Source organism: Salmo trutta, chromosome 14, assembly GCF_901001165.1.
Source record: "Salmo trutta chromosome 14, fSalTru1.1, whole genome shotgun sequence".
In the NCBI taxonomy this organism is placed as follows: domain Eukaryota; kingdom Metazoa; phylum Chordata; class Actinopteri; order Salmoniformes; family Salmonidae; genus Salmo; species Salmo trutta.
This window is the reverse complement of record NC_042970.1, coordinates 22,074,549-22,087,248: the sequence shown is the minus strand read 5'-3', so window position 1 is coordinate 22,087,248 and position 12,700 is coordinate 22,074,549. Positions and strand designations below refer to the sequence as shown.

The window sequence follows — 12,700 nt, the reverse complement described above, 5'->3', positions numbered from 1 at the left end:
TTCCTCCTCTCCTTCTTCCGCTGCTTGGTCTTGTTGTGGTGGGAGATTCTGTAACGGTTGTCGTCGGGAATAGCGGACCAAAACGCAGCAAATAATGAGAACACCAAAATAACAAACGAAGAACGCACGAACAACAAAACAGTCTTGTCAGGCTCACACATGCAAAACAAGAAACAATCTCTCACTTAACCAAACACATACCCCTATATAGGACTCTCAATCAGAGGCAACTAGAAAACACCTGCCTCCAATTGAGAGTCCAACCCCAATAAACTAGACATAGAAATACAAAAGACTAGAGACCACATAGAAATACAAACCTAGACCAAAACCCGGAAATAATAAATCAAACACCCTACTACATAAAACACCACCCCGAACCACATAAACAAAATACCCTCTGCCACCTCCTGACCAAACTACATTAACAAATAATCCTTATACTGGTCAGGACGTGACAGCTACCAAATAATAATTGAGTGTATGTAAACTTCTGACCCACTGGGAATGTGATGAAAGAAATAAAAGATGAAATAAATCATTCTCTCCTATTATTCTGACATTTCACATTCTTAAAATAAAGTGGTGATCCGAACTGACCTAAGACAGGGAATTTTTACTAGGACTAAATGTCAGGAATTGTGAAAAACTGAGTTTAAATGTATTTGGCTAAGTTGTATGTAAACTTCCGACGTCAACTGTATATATTTAAAAAAAACTTTCTATTGGAAGGATTGAATCATTTGCAATTATGTCTACTTATGATAAGGTAAAAAGTTTACGTTTCTGTTTCCATATGATATGATAACTATACCCAGTGCAAAAAACATATACATTTAAATGGTATTAATATTAATTTGCATATATTTCCGTTAATTCCCATATATTCCTGTTAATTCCCATATTTTCCCATTCATTCCCACGGAAAGTTTCCCCCTCTGAATATTCCCCAAAATGTGCAACCCTAGCCACCTGTATCCTTGATTGCATAACACATTAAATGCATGACTCAGCTCTGTTTACATTTTCTCCAATAAGTACAATAGAGCAGTTTGCCAATATCTGAGGGACAGAGACATAATACTTTGGTACATTTGGAAACTGCTCTCACAGTAATTATATACTTTGCACACAAACATGAGTAAGAAATCACGAATGTATTTATGTGAAATATCTTGGTTCTTTGTGTATTTTGTCAGAACCAGGCCTTCTTGGAAAGGGTGTTGGATCTTTTTGCACAACGCTTGTAAGGCTCTGATTGTCCAAAAGGGGTCCCCACCCGTCTTCTACTTTTGTTCTCCTCTGCTGTCGTCCGTTATCCGGTGACTTGTCGTGTAGTCTTGAACAGAACTACAGAGTTTATTCTACTTCCATTCACTCTGGAAGATGCTCCTTTGAAGATAGGCTAGCCAGCCCTGTTGATGGTTCCCAATGGGTTGATGAGAGTAGTAGAATACGATGGTTTGAAGAGAGTAGTGGAATGGTCCCACTTAAATGAGCTTTTCTAGATACTTTACTTAGGACAGCTAATCAGCAGTACCAGTGATTGTCCAGGTGGTGACTTTATATCTCTATCTCATGTTGAGATTCAAAGTTCCAACCACTTCAAATGTGAGCTGCAGCTTGATGTCTTCCTGGTCTGACATGTTAATTGTTAACCCATCATTTTATACTGTTCGTTCAAAAAGGGGGGGTTCCTTCAGGCTGACACACTATGTGACCTCACTCAAGGGGGCTGTGACAACTTACTTGTAAAAAGTTATAGAAACTATTATCTCTTATGGCTCCTAAAATCATATCCCTCTCTCGACAAAAACACTTTCATAATTTTTCATAACTCATGCACAGCGCATCGGATGGACACTTCACGCAAATAGTGTGTATACTTTTCAAGTTACAGTATTTCCTTTATAACATTTTTAATGACATCACAAAACAACACCTGAAACGTCTCCAGTGTTCTCCATATTGCCTCTGACCATTCCCCAAGTTCTTTGTTAGAAATGTTGTTCCAGTATTCGCTTCAGAACGTGTTAGAGTTTTGGTGGGAAAAGGTCTGTGTAGACAAAGCCACATTCCTTGGGTGAATTTGGAAAGGGACATAGCTGAATGTTCTGAAATTGATTGACAGGGTGTGAGCTGTCAACCCCCCACCAGTTCCCTTCTCCCCCCTCTGCGGGTGAAAGGGGATCTGGTTGAAGTTATTTATTGCAAAGCTAATCTGACCTATTTGGATCCTTACAGGACAGTTTTGACAGTAGGTCACTTTCTAAATGTAATTCATTACAGTAGTTTCCTGTCCAAATTTGTAATCGATAACATAACTTTTGGATTTCCTAAACTCGGTAATGTAATCTGATTACATTCTGTGACTTTTAGATTACTTTTTTTGCATCATATGGGATGATTTCTGTATTTTGAAAGTTACTTATCTTGAAAACTTGATTGCTGAGAAGAAAAACATTTTGGGACTATGCCAACAATGGACCAATGAAACAAATTCCAAAATATAGTTTTTGGGTGGAGTTTTCCTTTCAGACATTAGAAGAAGACAAAAAATGTCCATCAAATGTATTTTGTATGTCATCATAGTGGTCTATGACACTCTCTCAGGTGGAACAAACTTTAACTTGAACCTTTTTTCAATGTTGAACAGAAAGGTGTCATAATGGATTTTTTTCTCGCAAACATCCCTTCTGAATTTAAAAGTAATACATTTTTTTGTTGTTGCTGGTAAAGTAACTAACAGTTGTAGTTTTTTTGTAATCAGATTACATGTTACTGATTACATTTAATAGTTTAATCAGTTACTCCCCAACCCTGTGTATAAATTACACACAGGACAATCCCCCGGTTGTTCCCTAGCCCAGAGCTGGTTGGAGGGAGCATACGTGGGTTAGTTATTTTCTGCTCAATCACACAGCAGGGACAACAGAGCGCTTTACTCCCCACACAATGACAGGGATAAGGCACATTCTATCCCCTTACCCAGGGACAAAACTGCTTTGACATTTTGTGAAGAAAGAAAGGTTTTTTGATGGTAATGCTGTTATGTCATAATGGAGTGGGATAGTCACAAATACGTCATGTCAGACACTCTTTCTCTCCTGAATTGTCCAGAACATTTCCTCAAATTGTAGATCGACAATTGAATCTATTATGATTGGTAACGGATTTGAAAATGGAAAACAAGAAGCACATGACAGGTGCTGCGCCACATGTGAACTGTCCTCGTGTTTTAGGGCTAGCAGTCCGTTTTATTGTGTACGGCCATGTGTCTAAAAGGAATCTAGCTATTTGTGCTTTTTGAACATGTTTGAAAATGGTGAATAAAGCTGTTTCAGCTCCCGTAAGATAAGACAACATGGTACAGTAGTGTACAGAACCATGGAAAGAATATTAGCCAATGTGCTGAAAGGGGAAAAACCAATAATTACACGTAATGTGAAACAGTGGTGGTGGACCTATCAGCATCAGTGCAACATGTAGGAAATTGTCAACTGAGGAACACTTTCCACTCATTGCAAATTTGTAGACTTTCTGAGATATACAGTGTTGTCATAATCTTAGGCTATACTAGACTAATAATGGTTCAACAGTATAATTTAGTGTTATAGAACAATATTGCCCAAAGCAACTTACACACTCAGGAAAATATTAGTTGATTTTATTGTTGTTGTTTATTGTGGTTTGTTAGGATCTTTTTAACCCACCAAGGGCTAGCCATGAAGTTGACCACACAAATAATTACTACCAGTAACGACTGTCAGAGATCCCACTTCTCTCACTTTTAATGGTTGTTCACCCTAATCATCCTTTGTATTGTAAACAAGCCATTATGTGACCAACTCTCACTCTCTTGCCTTGTCACCCTCTCTCTACCCCTCACTCTGTATTTCTGTAACTGCCTCCTGTGTCTGTTAGTCTGTCTGTCCGGCTCAGGGCTTGTTTAAAAAGGCCCAGGAACTAAGGAACAGGACAGAGGGTGTTTACCAAGCCTGTAGAAGTCATTGTTGTTCAGGTTATTCAAGCCTTCAAGTGATGCCAACTTTACCAGAATACTTGTGGGAGCGGTTTGGAACAGGACTGAATGGAGGTTAGATTCATTAGAGCAAAAACAGTTCATGTTCCTCCCACTGCCTTAATGTTTCATTCTATTACCAAATTGAATCAGTAAGTGGCTTGATTGGCATGGTCAGGCAGTTTCCTTTCGAGGAGCTGCCTAAACAAAGAGACTTGGAAAGTCTGCTAGACTTTCCAAGTCACACACAGCTGGCAGGCATGGAGAACAAACGAATGAGAGTGAGAGAGGACTGTTGCTTAAAGAAACGTTCAGTAGCTGCCTTGTTAAGCAGCGTCTTGCATAATCACACATTGCCACACTCTGCAACAAATAACCTAGTAACAAATGTGAATATATTTGTTGAGAATATACATAAATGGTAACATATTATCTGACATTGTGTGGGTAGGGATGAAAATGAGAGGCCGTGGAATGAACAGAGTGTTCTGATGATCACACACACACACACACACTATCAACCTCTTCCTCTGCGTAGTCTTCATTGCCTAGCAGTACCCAGAACATTGTGCGCCTCACTCTGACCCCGTCAATCTCCCGCCTCACTCTCCTGCTCTCTCACTCTTAAAGCCTCTCGCTCCATTCATTTAGAATGCACTGCTGTTTAGAACACGGCCACTGAGGCAGAGAGGGAGTGCACCATTCACTCGTGTTTCAATGGAGATGACGCAAATCCCTGACCTGTTTTGTACTCCGAAATCCTGGGCCTTCTCTCTTCGACCAACGTTCTCCTTACAAATCTTGACCTTGCTGGCAGGTGGACAGACAAACTAATTATGAGTGGGCCAGAATCCCTATGTGGACTGGACCAGGCCCAATATTCCTGTCTGTCTGTCACACCCCTGCTAGTGGTGAAAACACTTTCTCTGAGGTGGATACATGGGGTCGTAGGTTACCTATGTGGCACTGTCAACAATGCTATCCTGACATGACTCTGTATCATGACTCAAATCTCAAACATAAACAATGCCAATCATTAACAGTAATTATTCAATAAGCCAATTATATTAATTAACCAATTGAGAATATGTGAACCATTCTATACATGTTTTGTAGAGCTGTAGGTATTATCTTTTCTTATTGATATTTTTGATCATTAGAGTAGTTTGAAACTACACTACAGACCAGGGCCCAGGCCAAAGACCAGGGTGGATAAATGTCAAACTATATAACAGCACCACCTTGTGTTCAATCGAGGAAACATTTGACAATATACCTACTGTAAATACCAAACAGAGGAGGCTGGTGGGAGGAGTTATAGGAGGACAGGCTCATTGTAATGGCTGGTTTCCATATGTTTCATGTGTTTGATACCATTCCATTGATTCCATTCCAGCAATTAGAATAAGCCCTTCCTCCTATTGCTCCTCCTACCAGCCTCCTCTGATACCAAATAATACATAGGGCTCTGTCTAAGACCAAAGAATATCTGATAATGCTATAAACGGGGCTATGTTTGCTTGAAATGTTGCTTCATTTATACACCAGAATAGGTCTACGCTGTGCCTTATGTTGGACATCAAAACATGATAGCTGAAAATAATGACAGGGACAGTCGATCTAATGAATAAGCAATTTATTCATATCAATACAATAACGATTTTAATAATGAAATAACTGATTTTGAAAAGGTAGGGCTTGCACATGATCATATAACAATGACTACTTGTCTAGGCTATATATTTTAGTCCTGGCTTGGTCAAGCTCTAGCATGTCGGCAGAAGCCACAGGTGAGTCGCTTCACTGCTCTCCAAACATGGGGGAGGAATCCTCCCTTCTTTCTGGGGTGATTTACGGTCACCTGAAAGATAGGAAGAAGTCATATTTGTATTCACCTCCAAATCTACTGTACTCTTTGCAGACCATGTACTGTACATTGATTTGTTGACACACTTGAAAGGTCCTCATATGTCAATGATCTGCGAGAGTGTACGAGGCTGAAAAGTCTGCTAGTCCACACTGTAAATAGCATATTTGAGTGACAAAAAACCTTTAATTGTATTCATAGAGAGAGCTTACTCTTTCGCTGATTAACTCTGATCCAACAACAATGGGATCCGAGAACAACACTGATGGGGTTCAGTGACCTATCAACTTTTCCACAACCATTCTGGAGACTATAAAACACAGCTCCTTGTCCTCCATGAAGGCATCAATATGAAGTTGGTTTGCAGGGAATGCTGAAATGTACCCAGAGTAGAGCATATCTCGCAGATCAGAGTCTACCTTTCCCAGGTTCTCTTCAGTCAGGTAATATATTCAAGGCTCTCAGGAGAGCTTTGGAGCTTTGGCAAACTCATTTTGGATAATGACCCAAAGCTGATGTGCCAAGCAGAAGTGCGTCGTCATGTCTTTATCCATCATAGTCATGACGGGATCAATTGGAAAGATGTTATATGTAACCGATGTGAAATGGCTAGCTAGTTAGCACTAGTGTGCGCTAATAGCGTTTCAATCGGTGATGTCACTCGCTCTGAGAACTTGAGGTAGTTGTTCCCCTTGCTCTGCAAGGGCCACAGCTTTTGTGGCGCGATGGGTAACGATGCTTCGTGGGTGTCAGTTGTCAATGTGTGCAGAGGATCCCTGGTTCGAGCCCAGGTAGGGGCGAGGAGAGGGACGGAAGCAAAACTGTTACATATACACAAATTTGTTGATGATGTGCAGAAATTGGGAATTAGGCATAGTTCCAGTGGACATTAGGGTCCAGTAGTTCACAGCTTTGTGTTCTTCAACTCTGCAGTACCTTCCACAGTCACCAGGTCTCACAGGGTACCGTTGAGAGTACACACTGGGAAAGAGCTACGTCATGGCTCTCACAATCAGGCAGGCAATGTCTCTGGACACCATTTGGCTTTTAGAGGAGACATTGTACTGAAGGATCATCTTTGTGCTCGACCAGTCAGAGTTCTGGGCAAGTTGATCATACACAGAGGCTAGAATCTCTTCCACCTCAAGTGGAAGTTGGCCTCTGTTTCCCCATTGGCGACTGACATTCCAAGGTCCGCAGACAGGTGGTTCTCCAGACCCTCAGGACGAGTGTGGCTTCCTTCTTTGGTGCCTCAGAGTATATTTGGCTCAGCAGTTTGGCTCTACCACCCTGCACAACGTTGGGATCAATCACAAGACGTTCTCCATGGAGAAGAGGGGACTTACTGCCAAGGTGTGACTCAGACTTCTGGATAAAATGGAAGTTTACACAGGAGGAGGGTCCAGTTATTCAGTCACATGTGATAAGCTGACATACAGAGTTACAGCTGTCATAACAGATCCGGTAACCTCACTATCTCCAGCACTCAGGGCTTTTCTCAGGGCAGTGGGGTCACCAGCCATACTCAGCAGGTCATCAAGAATGGAGCGCACAACCATGATGCCCACAGGCCTGTAGTAGAGGCTCTGCAGCTGCTTCGTATCATTGAAAGCATCTGTGATCTTAAGACTACCAGTCAGTTCCTGCAGCACCGAGATCACCACCCACATCATCAAGTCGACCAATGCCACGCTGGTGGAGGCCTCTCCCTCAGAGGAGTCTCTGTCTGCAGGGTAGGTTCCAAGAATCAGACTAGTGACGATTTCACAACCGCAGATGCACTCTGTAGACTGGAGGCTGGAAGGTAGGTCAAGTCACTGATGATGTTCTTAATGGCCTTTTGGAGCAAACTTGTGGTCGCAAACCCAGTAGGTTCCCTTTAGAGCCACAGTCTGCTCTCCACTTGCAGGGTTTATGCTACAGCAAGACAGCAAATAAAGGCCACAAGTTTAGAGACTATGAACACTACAGCAGCAGTGTAAAGTACTTAAAAGTAAAAATACTTTAAAGTACTACTTAAGTAATTTTTGGGGGTATCTGTACTTTACTATTTATATTTTTGCCAACTTTTACTTTTACTTCACTACATTCCTAAAGAAAATTATGTACTTTTTACTCCATACATTTTCCCTGACACACAAAAGTACTCGTTACATTTTGACAGGAAAATGGTCCAATTCACACACTTATCAAGAAAACATCTCTGGTCATCCCTACTGCCTCTGATCTGGTGGACTCACTGAACAAAAATGCTTCGTTTGTAAATTATGTCTGAGTGTTGGAGTGTGCCCCTGGCTATACGTAAATAAAAAAACAAGGAAATGGTGCCGTCTGGTTTGCTTAATATAAGGAATTTGAAAATGAGTTACACTTTTACTTTTGATACTTAAGTATATTTAAAACCAAATACTTTTAGACTTTTACTCAAGTAGTATTTTACTGGGTGACTTTCACTTTTACTTGTGTCATTTTCTATTAAGGCATCTCTACTTTTACTCAAGTATGACAATTGAGTACTTTTTCCACCACTGCACTACAGAGGCCTACAAACAGCGAACTATGTAACTGATGTGCATATATTACTAGCTAAGAAACACTTGTATCAAGTAAAGTGACACTCACAAGTTAGGAGAGGAAAGGAAGGAACACATTAACCCTCCAATGCCATGCAGTGGCTGAGCGGCTGTCACTGAACAACCCTATCATCACAATGTGTCAATGCAATAGGTTCAGAGCTTATTAACAGCTAATAAACTCAAATTATATTTTACTACTGCCTATCTTATGACCTTGCCAGCTCAACAATGGTGAGATCCCTGCCTTCCCTGATTTATTTTTTAAACCTGAAGTTACAACAAAGGTAATCATGCTGCTAACTGCTTCTCGGTTGTCTTACTGCCTTCACCTCCAATGAACTTTACAGCGAATAACTGATAGTCAAATTATTAACAATGGGGATTATGAAATGCTAGTTAAACACTCCCTCACTTGTGAGGTAAGCCAATGCTTCATGTCCTCTGTGGTGACATGAGGAGCAACCTTGTGCTGGGCCTCCAAAGCCAGGAACTACATCAGGGCTCTTTTCTGAAAACAGATGAGAGGCCTCACAATACGTTGTTTGTTCTCTTTCAAGGTTGACTATTTTACCTGATGGGTATAATACGATCTCTCCCAGCACAGATATAATGGTCTTCAGGTATTCATTTCTGGTAGAACAAATGACCTGAAATATAAATATGGGATTATAAACGAATATCGTCATCAATAAAAACGTTATAGCTTATAGCTTCCATCTCTACGCAGACGACACCATTCTGTATTCTTCTGGCCCTTCTTTGGACACTGTGTTAACTAACCTCCAGATGAGCTTCAACGCCATACAACTCTCCTTCTGTGGCCTCCAACTGCTCTTAAATGCAAGTAAAACGAAATGCATGCTCTTCAACCGATCGCTGCCCGCACCTGCCCGCCCGTCCAGCATCACTACTCTCGACGGTTCTGACTTAGAATATGTGGATAACTATAAATACCTAGGTGTCTGGTTAGACTGTAAACTCTCCTTCCAGACTCACATTAAGCATCTCCAATCCAAAATAAACCTAGAATCGGCTTCCTATTTCGCAACAAAGCATCCTTCACTCATGCTGCCAAACATACCCTCGTAAAACTGACTATCCTACCGATCCTTGACTTCAGCGATGTAATTTACAAAATATCCTCCAACACTCTACTCAGAAAATTGGATGCAGTCTATCACAGTGCCATCCGTTTTGTCACCAAAACCCCATATACTACCCACCACTGTGACTTGTATGATCTCGTTGGCTGGCCCTCGCTTCATATTTGTCACCAAACCCACTGGCTCCAAGTCATCTAAGTCTTTGCTAGGTAAAGCCCCGCCTTATCTCAGCTCACTGGTCACCATAGCAGCACCCACTCGTAGCACGCGCTCCAGCAGGTATATTTCACTGGTCACCCCCAAAGCCAATTCCTACTTTGGCCGCCTTTCCTTCCAGTTCTCTGCTGCCAATTACTGGAACGAACTACAAAAATCACTGAAGCTGGAGACTCATATCTCCCTCACTAACTTTAAGCACCAGCTGTCAGAGCAGCTCACAGATCACTGCACCTGTACATAGCCCATCTGTAAATCGCCCATCCAACTACCTCATCCCCATACTGTTATTTATTTATTTTGCGCCTTTGCACCCCAGTATCTCTACTTGCACATTCATCTTCTGCACATCTATCTCTCCAGCGTTTAATTGCTATATTGTAATTATTTCGCCACTATGGCCTATTTATTGCCTTACCTCCCTTATCCTACCTCATTTGCACACACTGTATATAGACTTTTTCTATTGTATTATTGACTGTATGTTTGATTATTCCAAGTGTAACTCTGTGTTGTTGTTTGTGTCGCACTGCTTTGCTTTATCTTGGCCATATCGCAGTTGTAAATGAGAACTTGTTCTCAACTAGCCTACCTGGTTAAAAAAAGGTGAAATAAATAAAAATAAACAGCTGCACAGAAAGTAAGTAGAGCCAATTTTACCTCACAGTTTTCCTATTCATCAATCATGATTCACAGAAATTAGGTCAAACTCCAGTCAAAATCTAATTTTGTCAACCTTACCTTATCACATTTGTGGGATTATTACAATTTCTGTTTGCACTTTCTGGACATTTTGGAGTGTTTGGCAATTTTGATGCAAAATCAATGCAGCACTTCATAGAATGAAATGGTGTCAATTGCCATGAGTGCAGACAGATCTGGCTTTTCAAGTTAAATAGAAAACGCCATTATGCATATTGATTTGAAATTAATCTTTTTTTGACACGTGCTCCACATGTGGAGCACTCTGAAATAAGCACATCATTTTTATGAAATAAAAAAATATACTCTACCGGTTAAAAATTTTAGAACACCTACTCATTCACTTGTTGGCTGCTTTTCATTCACTCTGTGGTCCGACTCATCCCAAACCATCTCAATTGGGTTGAGGTCGGGGAATTGTGGAGGCCAGGTCATCTGATGCAGCACTCCAACACTCTCCTTGGTAAAATAGACATTACACAGCCTGCACATGTGTTGAGTCATTGTCCTGTTGAAAAACAAATGATAGTCCCACTAAGCCCAAACCAGATGGGATGGCGTATCGCTGCAGAATGCTGTGGTAGCCATGCTGGTTAAGTGTGCCTTGAATTCTAAATCACAGACAGTGTCACCAGCAAAGCACCCCCACACCATGACACCGTCTCCTCCATGATTTAGGGTGGGAAATACACATGCAGAGATCATCCGTTCACCTACACCGCATCTCACAAAGACACAGTGGTTAGAACCAGAAATCTCAAATTTGGACTCCAGACCAAAGGACAAATTTCCACCGGTCTAATGTCCAGTGCTCGTGTTTCTTGGCCCAAGCAAGTCTCTTCTTCTTATTGGTGTCCTTTAGTAGTGGTTTCCTTGCAGCAATTCAACCATGAAGGTATTTTCCCAAATAGGGCTCTCTTCTGTTTTCGACCCCTACAACACAACACAACACAACTGTCTCAAAAGTATTAAGAAGGAAAGAAATTCCCCAAATTAACTTTTAACAAGGCACACCTATTAATTGAAATGCATTCCAGGTGACTACCTCATGAAGCTGGTTGAGAGAATGCCAAGAGTGTGCAAAGCTGTCATCAAGGCAAAGGGTGGCTATTTGAAGAATAGCCACCCTTTTGATTCGTTTAACACTTATTTGGTTACTACATGATGCCATATATGTTATTTCATAGTTTTGACTTCTTCACTACTATTCTAAAATAAAGAAAAACCCTTGAATGAGTAGGAGTTCTAAAACTTTTGACCGGTAGTGTATCTCACAAATAAAATATATAATGTTCAGATAATGTAGTTTTATATATATATATATATATTATGCCAGTTCAGTGGTTTTAAATTTTAAACACAATAGTAAACGTATCTAGTAAACGTATCTTCACATCATGTGGATTGTTACATACGTAGAAAGGCTACAATTTCATCACTTATAGCCTACCTTTACAGTAAGGCTACTGCAATGTATTTACTATCCATTATATCACTATCCGACTGATGTATCATTTATTTCGTGTTTTTTCAAAAATGCGAACGTGTATTTTCCATAAAAATTGACATTCAAGTCTCTGCCGAAACCCGGGATCGAACCAGGGACATTTAGATCTTCAGTCTAACGCTCTCCCAACTGAGCTATTTCGGCAGACATGATATGAAGGAATCCAACAGACATTTTGAACAACCCCAATGCCTTGTGGGATATGTTAGTTTCTGTGCAATTTTACAGATACACCTGCAGAGGTCGCCATAAGGCTAAAGATTGTAATGTGACGTGTAAACAAAGATGGTTGAGAATTGTCTTTCTATACCGCAAACGTTTTGTATAATTTATGTTGAATATTATTGTATTAAATTGTTACATTGTAAACAAAATACTATATTGACCAAAAAACAACAATATGAAATACACCCCATATACTACCCACCACTGCGACACTGGGTCCAGGTCATCAACAAGTCGTTGCTAGGTAAAGCCCCACCTTATCTCAGCTCACTGGTCACCATAGCAGCATCCACCCGTAGCACGCGCTCCAGCAGGTATATCTCACTGTTCGCCCCCAAAGCCATTTCTTCCATTGGCTGCCTCTCCTTCCAGTTCTCTGCTGCCAATGACTGGAACGAACTGCAAAAATCACTAAAGCTTGAGACTCTTACCTCCCTCACTAGCTTTAAGCACCAGCTGTCAGAGCAGCTCACCGATCATTGC

General features: G+C 40.9%; 1 non-coding gene across 1 annotated transcript; it reads right to left on the bottom strand.

Annotated features, from left to right (window-relative positions):
- Positions 1-12,063: 12,063 nt before the first annotated feature.
- trnaf-gaa (transfer RNA phenylalanine (anticodon GAA)) lies at positions 12,064-12,136 on the bottom strand. The gene has a single exon. It is a non-coding gene; the product is annotated as a tRNA-Phe (tRNA).
- Between the last annotated feature and the right edge of the window lie 564 nt (positions 12,137-12,700).